Here is a 16,410-nt window from a genome sequence, read left to right on the forward strand (position 1 = left end):
TAATTGGTTTGAGGGTGCTGAAAGAGTGAAGACGACATTTTACACTGATTTCCGTAGAAGAAATATGCAGGAAAAGTTTCTTTCTTATTACCTTCTGTGTGTTTATGCAAAAACATACCTTTGATTTTGGTCACTCAGGAATCTTTAAGCCTTAATTGGTGTACCATCATTACGAGATGACAAGAGAGAGTATACAGACAGTGGTCGAAGTGGGTGGAGTGGTTGGAAGTGGTGCTCTCCTGCTTTAAAAAAAGTTTTACTGTTCCCATATTTTTATTTGAAAACGTAAACATTCTTGAATGGTGTACCTTTAAAATAAAAGTGTAGGAACAAGTTGAAACTTCCACTTCAATGCACTGCACTGAACATTCCCTGAAACAGCAGGTATGCTTGTTTGGGGGTTTGGATTGCACTTGGAGGGGGCGTGGTGATGGGGTTTGTGGAGAGCGGGGACACGCCAGCAGGCAGTATAGTTCCACTACTTCTTTTCATGCACTTTGACCACTGGATAAGGATGCATGTCTACTTTAAGAATATGGCATCTGCAAGGCTTACCCCACTCAGGCATTTTAATGTTCTAGGAATAAAGAGAAGAAGGATTCTGCAGGAACGTGTACTTAGCCAAATAAACTACTTTCACAAGTGCCCTGTATTTAAAACGAGATGTAAGTAGAACATTCTTGGGTGGGAGTAGTACATTCATGGGGTGAGTAAATAGATCACTGACTTAAGCATAACAAAAACATGCCCTGTGCATGGTACACATGTACATTTGAAGCTGAATTGTGAAATGGCAACATTTCAGAATCAGAGTTGCATGCATCCTAAAATATGCTGGAGAGACACTGTGCTGCATCTTCTCATGATATCACCAATTGTCATTAGAAATATGCTTTATTATTACACAGATGTCTACTGGCACCTCTGTAGGTTAAAGGACAGGAATCTTGAAAAAGCTCAGCAGGTTTAAGAAGTGACGAGATTAAGTTGGGATTGTGATTGAAGGTAGCTGTGCAGTGTGTAGATTTAGTTGTCCTTCACAGGTTAGGGGCTGTGGGGTGGGGGAGTTGAGCAATGTCTTATGTGGATTTGAATTCTAGAAATACATTCTTACACATGGACCTGACGTATGCTCTGAGATGGTCTGCATGATGTCTGTAAGAGGGGATAGAGGGGGCTCTTTGAAGGTTAAACAGGTTGTGGGTGTCAGCGTTTTGGAAATGGCTGTAGGGTTCAAAGCAGTGTTGGACAAGGGAAGAATGAGACTATTGCAGTAGTAAGACTTGCTGCAGACTAGAACGTTATTTGATTCGCGCCAGAGTGGAGTGTTAGATATGAACAGATGTTTAAAAAATGTGTGTTGTTCTTTGAAGACATAATAATGATTTAGACCTAAAGACAATATAAAATCATTGTTTTTAGCTGAGTCACAGCAAATTATTGTATTTTTTTGGTATTTATTTATTTTATTTATTTATTTATTTAAATTTGTATAGCGCGCAGGCAGCTCAGGGGCATTGAGGCGCTGTTACTTGCATGAGCTTAGTTACAGGCATGGTATCAGTAAGAGGCATAATACAGATAGGAACAAGCAAGGTTATCATTACAGCTTATGCGGTTGGTCAATACAACTTAGGCAATGGGTCATATGGTTGGTATTATGCAGCTGCGAGGGACCTTATGAGAAGAGGGTGGTTTTCAGTGGTTTTCAAATAAAATTTGTTTATTATTTATATTGCACACCGATTCCTGGGGTAACTGGGCGCTTGAAAAACTTAGAGGTTACGTACATGGTGAGGTAAAATACATTAGTGGAGATATATACATAGAGACTCTGGTTACAGATGCGTCGGTCAATAGGCGGTCTTGAACAAGGCATGAATAAACAGTGGTCAAGTAAATAAAAAGGTTAGCAATTTACTGTAGGGGTTTACTGCTCAACCAAATTTTTATTCTTACTTTGAAGGTCAGGAAGGAGGGTTCTTGTCTGAGAGGGACGGGAATAGAGTTCCATCTTTTAGCAGCTTGGACAGCTGTTTTTAAGTTGAGGCTTGGAACCACAAGGTTGTGAGAGTGGGAGGATCTGGTGGTACGTGAGGGTTGGTGTTTGCAGATTTTGTCAGCCAGATATCTAGGGGCTGAGTTTGTGAGGCATTTGTGCGTGATGGCCAGTATTCGAAGTGTGATTCTGTCTCGAATGGGCAACCAGTTGACGTTGTGTCTGTAAGTAGAGATATGGCAGGATCTGGGTAGACTGAGTGCTGCTCTTAGGGAGTTGTTCTGGAGTACTTGGAGTCTATTTAGGTTGTGTTCAGATGATCCTAGGAACAGAGTATTGCAGTAGTCTAATTTAGACAATATGAGTGCTCTGGCTAATGTTAGGCAGCTATTTGTAGATAGGTACGATTTGCAGCTGTAGATCAGGCTGTAGAGGATGCCATGCCATGCTACTGACTTGTTTTAGAGATAAAGATGAGTCAAGGTAAACCCCTAATGTTTTTATCTCTTTGGATGCATTGATTAGGTTGCCATCAATGCTGAAATGTGTAGGTTGAGAATGTAATATCAGGCAGTAGGGATAATGATGAGGAGAGAGTCTGCTGTCACTGCTGGAATAAACTGATGGTGAGGTGAGAGCTTGGGTCCAAAGTAAAATAGGTTTCAAAGAACTGGATCAGTAGACATTAACCTAGATTGTGTAGGTAAAGCATGCAGAGATTAATGTAGATTTTGTAGGTGGAGCATGTAGCATCATGTCACAAATAACTTTCACATGGCTGTACAGTTTTCAGTGGCAATTGCTTTTTTGTGAGCCTGTAAAAGATTTAAAGGTTGGAGTGATGCCTGAACTTAAAATATTTAACATAGTTTTAATACCACACAATAATACAATCAGTAGAGATATCAAGGGGGTTGATACTGATGGATTAGAGGTTGTTGTGATGCAGGTTTGGCTTGCAGGCAGTTGCATGATAGGTGAGCTAAAGTCAGCTGACTTTCAACAAATACATGGACAATCCTAGAAAGTGATTAATGTCTGATATATTTGTAATTCCAAGACAATTCTTTAAGTTTAACATATTCTGGGTCACCAAAACGGACACATTTTGTGTGCCATAAAAATCCAATTCTCCAGGACTTTATAATATTTTTAATGTGATTCTTCAGCTAGAAAATTGTTGTGATTTGTTGTTGAATTTTCTAGATTAGGTTTGGTGTGCTTGGTCTATATAGTCATGTTCAATGGGTAGCTAATAATGTTGTATTCATCTTTGGGGAGTTTTTCTCATGTAATTGTAGCTGGGGAAAAGCATGTTATTCAGTGACCCCCAAACTAGTTTAAAGAGTCAAAGAATGTGCCGACGGCTAATACAAAGCCTTTAAACCTTCTTGACACATGTATACATTATTGGCCTCCAGTAAACCTACCAGAATGCTCCGATTGCTGTCAACATCTACTGATATTGGCTGCCTTGCAAGCTGTCTGACTTCAGAATCTGAATAGGAATCATGAGAAACGTCTCTCTGCATTCAAGAATCAGAAATCCTATTTACCAGAAAATGTATTTCAACAAGACACACTCTCCCTGTCAATATTGTGCACACAGCACCATCAACGTGCCAGGCAGCATCCAAAGTGAAAGCTAAAACATGGAAAATGCCTTCATTTTTGTATGGAGAAACCTTTTACTTTTACACCCAAAGTAAACACCTGTTACAACTTCCAAATAGAAAAACGTATCTTATCAATACAACCATGTCATTTAAATACTGAAAATAAAAAAAAAACGATTTGTCCATATACTTTACTCAGTATTAAACTAATGTTTTTTATTCACCGTCACAACTCTAAGGGCTATGGTGCCATTACAAGTGTGTGTTAATAGCCTTATTCACATTGGGAGATGTAATTATGAATTGGGATGGTGACCGTTTCCCGTGCGTCATAATTCTGCAATAAAGTCCCTTCCCTCAGCCTGGTGAATTATTTGGTGGTTGCTTGACAAGACTATCCTATAGGTAGCTGTTTTTATATCAGTTCCCCTCCAATCTGCCCCTCCCCACCCCCATCGAGTTAGAAGAAATCCAAACATAGAGCAGTTTCATGACTGTACAGCGGTAGAGCACCACTACAATATTTTATCTGGGTTTCAAAAAGCTATGTTTTTTACCAGAGCAGAGATAGAGACCCTCATTTTCTGTGCAACTGAGGCCCAAAGATAAATGGGGGAACATGGAATGGTTTTGAGAGGAGTGGATGTGGGATATATTTGATTCACTAGGTGTGGTTGCGCTTTTTTTTATTGTGTTTGATTCATTACTGAACCTTTACAATGTTACAAAAACTTAAGAAAATGTCATTATCTTTTTAAAAACATTTCATACAGATTCTTTATTTTTTTTTATACACCATTCAGCCAATGATGATTAGGTTACATACTTATAACATATATTAGTATCAAGGATCCAATTCATTTAGAGTAATGATGCTTTGCATTACAACCTAAAGGAAGTTTGTCAGTCCAATAAGTACATTTATTCTATTCCCCCACATGCACCTATTCCATAATGAGAGCCTCGAAAGCTCCACACCAGATTGCCAATGGCTTCCAAAATTAGTGATTCTGATATCATCAAAATGTACACAATACATCACTAGATGCCTCAGGGATTCAACAGATCCACCAATTTGAAAAAATCTACATTCCATGCCGGATTCCTGGAATTTTCCAATTTCCCACACCATCTACCTATTCGGTCGTGTGTAGGAAACTGATTTAGGCGAAAACGCATGTATAACTTTCTTGCAGCCTGACACGGAAATTGTAATAGGTATCTGGGCAAATCCCCCATTTTTCTTCTAAATGCAGCGTATTCTTTGTATGCTTTACATCTGCCTCTACAATCAGATTGCAAGCACCAAGTCAACAGTTGGAATTTGCGCTTATTAGAAGGTAGATATAAAATCAGATCCTCATTCGATATGTTTAATTCTTACAAAATTACATCCATTTTCCTTACAAATCCGGTCAAATCGGCTAGAGCTCCTAATTTGATCATTGCATTTAGGTCTACATAAAGTGAGTTCGTAGTGGGACACAACATTTTCCTATAATTGTTAAGCAGCCTCCAATTCCATTTCGCGGAGAGAGGCAGAAGACCGAGCTCATGTCTGATTATGTCACTGGGAATAGATTTTGCTAAACATAATACCCTTTTCCACAGTATACCCTGCAGCATATCCAGTATATCATCAATCTCAACAGTGCATAGGTCAAGAATATAAAGAATGCTTGGCTCAATTTTTAGCAGGTAGAATTGTATTAATGATATTAACGAAAAATTACAGTATTTCCTATAAAGGATACACATCTGTGCAGTAAGAGGTTTCATCTTTTCCCTAAGCAATATTTCCCACCATTTTTTAGAGTTCTGATCGGAGAGTGTGTATCCGAGGTAACGCATGTCATTCACCACCTCAAGCTCTACCGACCCAATTGACCAATTAAATTTCCTGGTTCTTTTATTTCCATCATTAAATATTAATATTTTGGATTTCGCTTGGTTTATTTTTAAATTGTGATCCTCTGCGAACAAATAGAGGGCATCCAACTTGTTCTGCAGCCCAAATGGCGTTCTGTCGACGATCAACAGATCGTCCGCAAAACAGATGCAATTCAGTTTTAGATCACCTAGGCAAACCGGATAATTTATTCCATCCTTCCATATAATATCCATGTGAGAAAGGTATAGATTAAATAAGACCGCTGCCAGGCAACATCCCTGTTTTAAATCAACTTCTGTAGAAATAGCCTGCGTTAGGGTTCCAGTACTGTTTACCCGTACCCTATAGTTCGTCTTAGAGTACAACATAGCTATCAAAGCCACTATATGTACCGGAATCCCAAGATGTATCATAATCTCCCATAATTTAGATCTTATTACTGTGTCAAAAGCTGAGTTCAGGTCGAGTGCAGCCATATAGACTTTTCCTCTTCCCCCTTTTTTTATTTGACACTGCAAATACGCAAGAATAGTGGCATTAAGCGTGCACCCCATGGCTTTACGGAACCCAATTTGAAATTTGGACAGCGTATCATTAGAGAAAAGGTAGTCCTGCAATTCCTTTAAAATAAGCTGAGAAAAAATCTTCGATTAGGCATCCGTAAGTGCAATGGGTCTAAAGTTATGCGGATTATTTATCAGACCTTTCTTATAAATCGGAACTATTATGGCCGAACACCATGAGCCAGGAATTTTTTTTGTGAGAAATATCATATCAAATTTTTATATAAGAATCTCAGCCCAAAATATCAGATCAAGTTTTACCACACATGCCGGGATCCCATCCGGGCCACATGCTTTAGAATCTTTCAAATTCACTATGGCATTGATTATCTCCTCAACAGACCAGGGACAGGACTCCAGAATATACTCAGAAAAATCAACAATACGTTCACTGGAAAATCTGTTTGGCAATTCGAATTTCTTAGTAAGGTATTGTACCCAGGTGGTAGACAAAATAGAAGGCTCAATGGAGAGTGCAGGGGTGGATATAGTTCTAATCAGCGTCTAAGTATTCCTAGTATCCCGGGACAAGATGTTATGCATCATACGCTGATTATCCCCAAAGGCAGTTACCTGCCTGAGTTCTCTGATCTGATTTTTGTGAGATAGAATAATGCACTTGTTTTCAGCTTGGTGTGCATCATGACTGAGTTGCATTCTAAATACATTCCTCATTTTTAGATTTTTTGCAATCTTAAGCTTATAAATTCTGAGATCAAATGCATGTTTGTGCACCTTTGCAATTGGATACATCTTATTCTCCTTTGCAATACCCAACAAGTGTGCCTGAATACAACTGCCCAGTTCAACTTCTAGTCATTTATGAATTGGCCTTGGATTGCGACTGATATATTTAAATAGAGCATCCTCCTTGATCCTATTAATTACTCTTAAGCAGATCCTCCTGTTCCATCTTATCGACAAGCCAGGCCTGTCAATCTCTGTCAGACTCAGAGCAGGTTCGGAGTACAAACTCCAATTGCGAATATTGAGTTTAATACAAATGGCAGAGTGATCCCCATACCCAAGGTCTAATATTTGTGTAGGTTCGCAATTCTTACACATGACAGTTGCGCTTTTAGTAGCATACAGCTTTCCAGTTTCTGATGACAGATAGTCAGCCACACGTGCTTGGAGTGAGTCTGCAGGATATGTTGTCAATTAAACACAAGCGTGTCCTACCTGTCCAGAGAATATCATGATCAACAGTATTGAAGTGTCAGAGGAATCAAGATGACCAATAGTGGAGGTGAAATGGTGGCAGTAAGAAGTGTTCATGCATGCATTTTCAGTGAACTGAATTTAGCTCAGCCTTATGTTCTTATTGTAAAGTTGACGCGCATTGAAAATGTTTTAGCATGTTATCATATACAGAGTGTAGCTGTGAATGGTTTGTGTGATGTTTGTTACAAATTTTCTCACCTTTTTTTTTACCACAGTCTACCACTAAATCTTACTAACGAATAAACACATGTCCATCATTTGCTTGTCTGTCCAGGGACACTGCAACTTTTTCCTGTATTTTAACAACCTTCTATATTTAACAGAAAGATGAAACACTGAATTCAAGACAAGTTCTCAATATATGCCCATTCAACATGATCAAAAAAAAAACAAATTTCAGAATTCAATGTTTTGGTAAATCACCCTTATCTTTTGGTTAAAGTGCATTTTGAATGCACCAGCTAAAAATAATTATAATCTTCAATGTGTGAGGCACAGAAATGAGAACCCTGATGAATTGTCTAAGTTCCTACAATGCACTCAAATGATACCAGTTTTCTAGCTATGGGCCCGTCAAGCCACCAATTAGTAACCCACCAATTAAAAGTGAGTTTTCATAGTGAAAAAGTATCCAAATAATCTCCACGAAATTTAATACATATCACTGTGTTGTAATTGTAATTGTTCATTTATGCAGCGCATATACACAAGTGGAGTGCTTCAAAGCGCTTCAAGGTGGAAAAGGAAGGAATACAGTAGTCATTCTTAGGCCTTGTACTTTCTGAATGATCTAACAAAAACTAGCATACAAGGCCTGACGGAATTTCACCTAGTGCAAGTGCATGAAGTGTTTCAAGCATAACCAAGCTAGGGAGGGGAGACAAAAAAAGGGGGGGCAGGACAAACAAACTTATTAGTCCTAATATATTCAGGTCATGAAAGTGCACAGACGGAAGTGCGAGGAAGGGGGAGGGGGAAACAAGTGCACCCAGTCCAGCAGTGTGCGGTGTTAAACGCAGAGAGGTTACCACTATCCTGGACGTAAGCTGAAAGTGCAGTATTTCTGAAAATAGCGCACAGGCCCAGAGGCAAGTGCAAGACTGGCAGGAGAACCTGGCACCTGAAGGCGCTGGAGATGAACAAGGCGACCAGTCAGCAAGAAGTTGAACAGAGTAAGGGAAGAGAAGGAGGAGGGAGGCAGGAGAGAAAAGGAGGTTAGCAGGAGAGAGGGCGAGAGAAGGAGGAAGAGAAGAGGTAGGTCTTGAGTTTCCAGAACCTAAGGCGATCTGGCTCAAGATGGAGAGACGCAGGAAGGCTGTTCCAGAGTGAGGCACCTGAGGTGGATAATGATCCATCCCCAGATCTCTGTTTGGAAAAATGACTCACACACAAAGAGTTGGAGGAGGATGAGTGGACGGCTCTAGAAGGAGAGTGTTTAGGAAGAGAGCATTGTAGATAGTGCTGGCCCCGGCCCCAGAAAAGCCTTGTGGATTATGCATATGGTCTAAAACTTGATCCTTGCAGCCATGGGGAGCCACTGGAGGGATGTCAGTGCCGGAGAGATGCTGTTCCTGGGCTTGAGGCCAAGGATAAGTCTTGTGGTTCTGTTCTGAATGAGTTGTAGAGGATGGAGAGTACCACTAGGAAAACTGAGAAAGAGGCTGTTGCAGTAGTCCAGCCTAGAGAGCACCAGGGCTCTGGAGATCGTGAGCCTCTGGGTGAATGTGAGAAAAGGTAGAATATGTCTGAGGAGGTGCAGCTGGTAGTGAGACTTTTTGAGATGTCAGAGATGTGAGAAGAGGAGAGAGTGGAGTCGAAGCTGACCCCCAGATTTTTTGCCTCATTAGCAGGTGAGGGTGCAGGGCCAAGGGAGGCCGGCAGTAGAGGATCCCGCTGCATTGGGGTTGGCCAGTTCCTTGCAGAATTTGAAAGGTTTGGTTGTGTTGTTAGAAGCCACCTAGATGCAGACTTGAATATAGGCTGTTTTCTTGAATTGGATGGAGAGTCTATATTGCCTTTGAAGAAGTGGGCAGGCCAGTTTGTCAGAGGGGGCACCTAAAGATCCCCATTTCCATTCCGCTGATCTGCACTTGTGTTTAAGGGCAGCCAAATTGGAGTTGTACCAAGAGTTGCACTTTTTCACAGGCTTAAGTCAGACTCTCATGAAAGGGGCAAGAATGTCAAGAGTGTTGTAGATGGAAAGGTGAAAGTTAAAGAGGGCTGTGTCAATGTGGAGGTCAGCCGCAGGAGTAGATGGAGGAGGCTAGGTGGAGGCAAAGACAGCCACTGGCACTCTTTTCATGGGGTGGATGACCTTGAAGACAGGAGGCAGTGCAGAGTGTGCCTGTGCAAAAGGAGAAGAGAGCTTCAAGTGAGAAGAGAGAAGAGAATGATCAGTCGAGGAGAGTGAGGCAATGAAAGGGATAGAGAGAGGGATGTCTGTGAAGATGAGAGCATCCAGGGTGTGGCCAGCGGTGTGCATCGGACCAGACGGTAGAATGGAGAGAGAAAGAGAGTTGCACAGGTTGCAGAATGGTCCTGAAGATTCAGCAGAGTCAAGGAGATGGATGTTAAGATCACCCAGCAGGAGGAGTTGGGAAGAGGAAGAAAGAAGAGAAGAGGCCAGGTCAGCCCATTCTGAGAGGAAGAGGGTGGACAGGCTCAGCGGCCGATAGAAGGTGGGGAGATTGAGAGAGGAGACAGGCGAGAGCGAGAATCTGCAGACCAGGAATTCAAAGGAAGAGTAGACCTGAGTTGGAATGATGGAAACAGGGATCCACTAAGGAAAGATCAGGGCTACTCCACTACCTGGCTTGTTGGGCCTGGTTTCAGAGAGAATCTTGTAGCCTTGAGGGAGAAGTGTGTCAAAACTCATAACAGAGCTTTCGTTAAACTATCTCTCAGTAAGAGCAAGAACATAAAGGTCCAGGAGTTCAAGGAGGTGGCAAATCTGAGAGGAGTGCTTGACAGCAAAGCGAGAGTTAAGCGTGTCAACGTGGAGCAGATTTCTACATTTAAAGACTTACAAGGGTGGCTGCAGGGGCAGAGGTCCCCCCCGTAAGCGGTGAGGGTGCCTGAGACATTGAGGTAGGAGGAGGCAGAAGAGCTGAGGATAACACGTATGTCATTGAGGTGAGTGCATGCAAAGAACCCTGGACAGTAGGAGATGGCAAGGAAAGCAGAGTATGAGGGGGCGCAGGAGGAAAGGGAGCCCCAGATGCAGCAGCCATGGGTGGCAGGGCACCAGAGTGGAAGAGGCTGACAAGGTTCTTAGTGCAGTGCGTGAAGGCAATGGAGCCCGTACAGTTTAATTAAAAAAGGCAGCAGTTGTGAGAGAGGCAGTGAGCTTAGTAGGAAGCAGGGGAGCCAAGGTGGGCATAGCTGGCAGGGGAGCTTGGGCTGCCGTAGAAAAGGATTTATCCTGAGTGTCCTTAAAACCTCTCTCAATGTTTCTCTTAATCTTGAACAAATCCATGCCTAGCAGTTTGTCAATAGGCTATGGTATGCTTGTTTATTTTCATGCTTTTGTTAATCTGTTACGTTCTTTTAATAAGTGATTTGATGCTTTGACAAGAATGCAAGTAATTCACAGTCATCAATCGGATGAAATACCATAAATAAACTATGTGAGAGTACTGTACCGCTTCTGAAATGTTTTAAATTATAAAAAGGTGGGATTTACAATCAGGCAAGTAATTGGAGTGATAGACTTCACTACTGCAATCTTTTGTCATTCGTCAGATTTATTCTACGCTTCATAGACGGAGAGTGTCATATAACTGATGAGATGGATCCTGACACTCACTTTCACAGCTCACAGGTGTGCATATTGAGTTTCTGACCAGACGTATTACCTGCTATCCCTGCACATATGTGTGTCTCAGTGTGTTCAAAGACAACACAAGTTTTAACAAGAATGATGGCTACCTTAATAAAGTTCCTGAAATATATCACCTATTAATCAAATGTCAACATGCCTTACAACAAAGTTTCCATTCTGTTAATTGTTTGACAGAAAGAACAAAATGTATCCAATAATCTGACACTGCTTGACATCTCTAGGATAAGTGTGTGAAAGCCTCACTTGAATGTGTTAACTTCCATATGTGTGCAGAATGAACAAGTTTACTGGCTTCGAACGCGTGTGTTTTACCAAGCTGTGGTTTATTTTGGCCAACACATGCTTTGAGATAGCTGTCGATTTTCCAAGGGTATGCTATGGTTCTGTTTATTTTTCACCGACATTGCAATATCCATAGGAGAAATGCATGATACTTTCATATGAAAATACAAATACTTTACACATTTTTTTTTTTGTGCATGCATACTGAACCAGTTATGGGCAGATTACTAACCTGTTGACTTCATTACTCCTAGTCCAACACTTCCTTCTCGTGGTACTTTAGAGGTGACCCACCTCTCCCAAGAACCCCACTTCACGCAATTGTTCATTTCTCTTTGTCCCGCCCTTCCCATGGGATAAGTATAACCAAACCAGACCCTATTCAGTCATGTCAGGAGGGAGTGATGGGACACAAGTAGTGTGACAAGGAAGAGTTGGGTTGGGCGAAATTAAATCACTGGTGACTCGCCACCACATTTCCTCCATATTCCTTTTCCTCACCTCACTACTTACTTGTGATATATACCAACTGGATGTCCTGAATGGGTTTAAAAAAATGCAAACCACTGATGTTATGAACATCACTCAACAACAATTAATTAACTGACAGTTCTCAGGCAACATGGGGTTCAGAGGATACACACACTCAGCACCCATATTATAAAAGTCCCCACACTATGCCTCTGTAAGTTTCAGCATTAGAGATTTATTTTTGTATGTTTTTATTTATTTGCATTTTGGTTAAACAAAGAATCCTGTTTGCAACAGACACACATAAATGTGTAAATATACATTACATATGTTAACATAAGAAAACAAAAAAGAGTTGGACGACAAAGAAAGTTATTTCATAAGCTTACATCATCAGTACATTCAGTAAATGTTCTTAGAAAAGACAGGAAAGAAAGAAAGAAAGAAAGAAAGAAGGAAAGAAAGAAAGAAAGAAAGAAAGAAAGAAAGAAAGAAAGAAAGAAAGAAAGAAAGAAAGAAAGAAAGAAAGAAAGAAAGAAAGAACCATTTCCATAAATCTAATATATATGAGTTAAAAAGTTTAGCTTGGCAATAGACAAAGAAGAATAACTGCCACTAGCAGTGAGGTTCCATATTGATTCTGATAACATATCTTTAAATATTTCTGCACATTTCCAAAAGTATAACCCACATTTCCATTGAAGTGCTCGGAAAAACATGAAGTTTTTTGATGAAAACTCATCAGACACAGAATATACAAGTGGGGAAGATTGTGATACCCTAACTTCTTATTGCAGTGATTTTGTTGATTAGATGTAAATTAACCCTAAAAGGAAGAAACTGTAGTCGCCCTCTTCAAATGGTAGATTTAACAAGATATGTTGAAATGTTACCCATTTGTTTTTCTTCTCTGCAAACATTTCTAATCAATTTGTATTTCATATTTAGGAATTTAGTTAAAATCCAGTCAAAATGTTTAAGGCTTTTTTTTCACTTTTAGAGGAATTTTTCTCAAAATGGTTTAAAACAGATCTAATCTCATGAGTAGATTATGTGCCAGATTAATCAAGTTGTTATGGGCTGAACATGACTGTTCATACATCAGGTCAGCTAACATAGTAACTATTGAAAATGGGGAGGTTAATATTTTGCTGTACATGAGGAGACATTGCCAATCAACAAATGATTGCAGCAAATTCAGCCACAGCTCAGCTAAAAAATAGAAATAGGAACACCCTTGGGTAAATTAAGAACTCAATGCAAAAAATGACTTTCAATCTTGTCTGATAACACTGGAACCCAAATAGGATTACGTTCTAAATAAAGCACAATCTTAGCTCTATAAAACCTTAGAAGGGGAAGAATCAAGAAGCACCTAAATTTGAAGTTGGTTTTCCTGATTTTGGAAGACAGAGCCAAAGATGTATCCAACAAGTCTGTTTTCATGGAGGACATTGATGTAAAACCTTGTATCATAATCCCTAGATTTTTCCAGGTTACAACCACGTGCAACCTGGAGTTGTCCATGGGCCATATATATTTTGGTGTATTAATGCCAGATCTGTTATATATTAGAACATTGATCTCACCTGAAATGGTTTTGAGATCCAAACTGCTCCTGTATTGGACCAAGGTATTCAGCAATCTTTAAAGGCCAATTTGAGTTTGGTCAATTAGCACTATGTCATCAACATAGACCATGTGATGAATTGTAATTTGCCCCAATTTGGGAGGGAAGTAATCACATCCTGCAAGTAGCATACCTGAATTTGATATATTTAAATTAAAAAGTGTGGTGGCCAGGACACTTCTTTGCAAATGCCTCAGAAAAGGGCATTGTGTCAGAGAGTTTTTCACTGATAGCATATGGATCTGGATCATTCTATCTAAATGGTATCTAAATGCAAGTGAGTCAGTATGTTAATAATCAGAAAAAGTGTAGCCCAAATCTCTGTTGACAATATCAAACGCTTATATCAGATTGACAAAAGGCAAATAAAGTAGCCAGTGATACTTGATAAATTGCTGCTGAGGCCGAGAAAAAATGTACTTGTTTGCGGTTGTGGGTCTCCTCAGTGAGTCAAAGCTGAGACTCTCTAAAGTAAATTGAGGGAGGTGTCCATGTCAGGATTACTCTGGGTTGCTTAGGGTGAAACCCAAAGTTTTACAAATTAAACAAGAGTGTGGGAGCCCCTCTACTGAGAATGAACATGGGTCAAATACCCTGTTTTCGGAATTTCTCCCACTCAGGAAGGTCCACCATGTTTCAGTACACTGCACCCTTCACAGAGAAGGAATACCCATTTGCATATTTGTCTGGTCACACTCACAAGGGCAGTCGAGCACCAAAATGATAGGCAATTCTCCTCTGAACAAGTGTACCACCAGAAAACCCAGACACGTCTTTCTTTAAAAATCATGAAGCGTGCAGAGGAACGGGAAATTGAGTGAGGTTCCTGTACACAATCAAACTTCACAAGAATATGTTTGTACTGTGAGGAAAATTGTGAAATGCAACCACTCTTCCCACTGCTCCATTCACTAGGCCAGTTTCTACATTCAAGTTTCGCTTTAACATAACTCGGTCATTAATGTACAGTTTTAAAACAAGCTCTCGACCTCCAGGTTTTTAAATAAATGTGTCTAATTTAATTAATCGTACTTTGCACTTTTATCTAATTCTAAAGGCTACCCATCTTAAACATTGCACGATTGTATCTCTATAATATCTTCCTTCTCAGAATGCAGCATTGTAGATTTGAACTTGTCACACTCTGTGAGTGTATGCTTCACAAGAAATGTTCTTTTCTTAAAGTTTCAACATGTCATCAGATCCAGTGCAATGTGCATTAAACATGTTAGAAATCATCTCCCTTTTAAGTCTGTTTTCATATTCTCTTCAAGGATACCTATATGAATCTTAATTGGCATTTCTGCATACTCTAAGAGTCTCATCATAAGTCTTCTGGTCTCGTAAAAAAGATTCCGGTATTGATGTATAACAACACTTTACAAAACCATCCGACTACAGGTTTGCCATTGGTCAGACCAGACATCCTTTGCGGGTCCCGTGAGGTGACCAGCATGCTAACAACGGGCCCGTTACTACCGGGCCGGTTGTTAGCACCATCCCCATTCCCATTGAGCCCTATGGGGGCTTGAATGGGAATGGGGATGGTGACGGTCCGGGTCTGGGTTCCCTGTATGGGGAAATAACAGGCCCTCCTAGGTCAGAATGGCCTGGTAATTCCCCATTCAGGGAACCCGGACCCTTAATAAGGGCATGGCTACCTCCAAACTCATAATGAGGCCCTTTGACTTTTTTCTGTAGAACCTTGACTGTGCTCAGGGGTCTCTTTTGCCAATTCAGCTGCTAAAAGTTATTCTTGGCGTAGTTCATTTTCCAGTAGCTCTAAATACTGTTCAAACTTTGGATATGCAATAATGTCTACATTTTTGTCATTAATGCACTAGTGAAATGACTTCCACAGTCTGATTCTATTCTTTGAGGTTAACCAAATCTTGAAAAATTTAGAAGTAAAGTGGCAGCCGTTTGCGCACTACAGTCTAGAGTTGGAATGCACTCCACCCATTGAGACATTAGACAAGTGACCGTCAGCATGTATCTGTTGTCCCTTGCAGATCTCCATTTTCTACTGCTGTGGATATTGCCTTATAAATAGCGGCCAGTTCTGCCACTTGATTGCTTTTGGGGCCTATCATCATGCTTAATCTTGGAATGTTGTCACATTTAACCCATATGTGTCCTATTCCTGCTATGAGCTCTTTTTCCGTATAATTTTCTACATGGTATGCATAATCATCTACATACACAGTTGGTAAATCCTTACATGTTTCTTCATTGAAAGCCTTGTGTGGGGATTTCTCAATTTCATTCAAACTTGTCTCTAGCTCTGTGTCATAAGGCATACAGACAACTGCACAATCATGCAACTCTTCTAGTCATTGAGAAACTGGGCTCTTTTTATTTTGTCCGTATCTCATTTCTACTGGAAATCCCTGGAGTGCTAATGTCCGTGAAGCTATTCTTGACTGGGCCAAACTCCCTGACCTGGCTCTCTTACTTTGCAAAAATTGCAGAGGCTAGTGATTTGTTTCTACAATCACCCGCTCCCCTTGAATTATGGGATGGAAAAGTTGTAATGCCCAGACAGTAGTCAGAAGCATTTTTTTACATTGTGACAATGCTTTCCTGGCATATGCGATGGTTTTGTTATTTGCATCATGTTTTTCATATAACACTTCTGACATGCATTGATCTGTAAATCCTATTTCCACAAAGAAATCCTGTTTTTTCATTGGATATGCCAAACACTTTCATTAGACACTCTTTCAGAATGGCCACTGCCTCACTTTGTTCCATTTTTCCATGTCCAGGTTACACCCTGCTTCAGTAATCTTGTCAAAGGTTGTGTAATCTCTGCATAATTTTCAATGTATTTTCTGTTGTAACTTGACATTCCTAACAAACTCTTTAATCTTTCAAACTCACTTCCACTATT

The sequence above is a fragment of the Ambystoma mexicanum genome, chromosome 10, assembly GCF_040938575.1.
Source record: "Ambystoma mexicanum isolate Mex_15411 chromosome 10, UKY_AmexF1_1, whole genome shotgun sequence".
NCBI classification, from domain to species: domain Eukaryota; kingdom Metazoa; phylum Chordata; class Amphibia; order Caudata; family Ambystomatidae; genus Ambystoma; species Ambystoma mexicanum.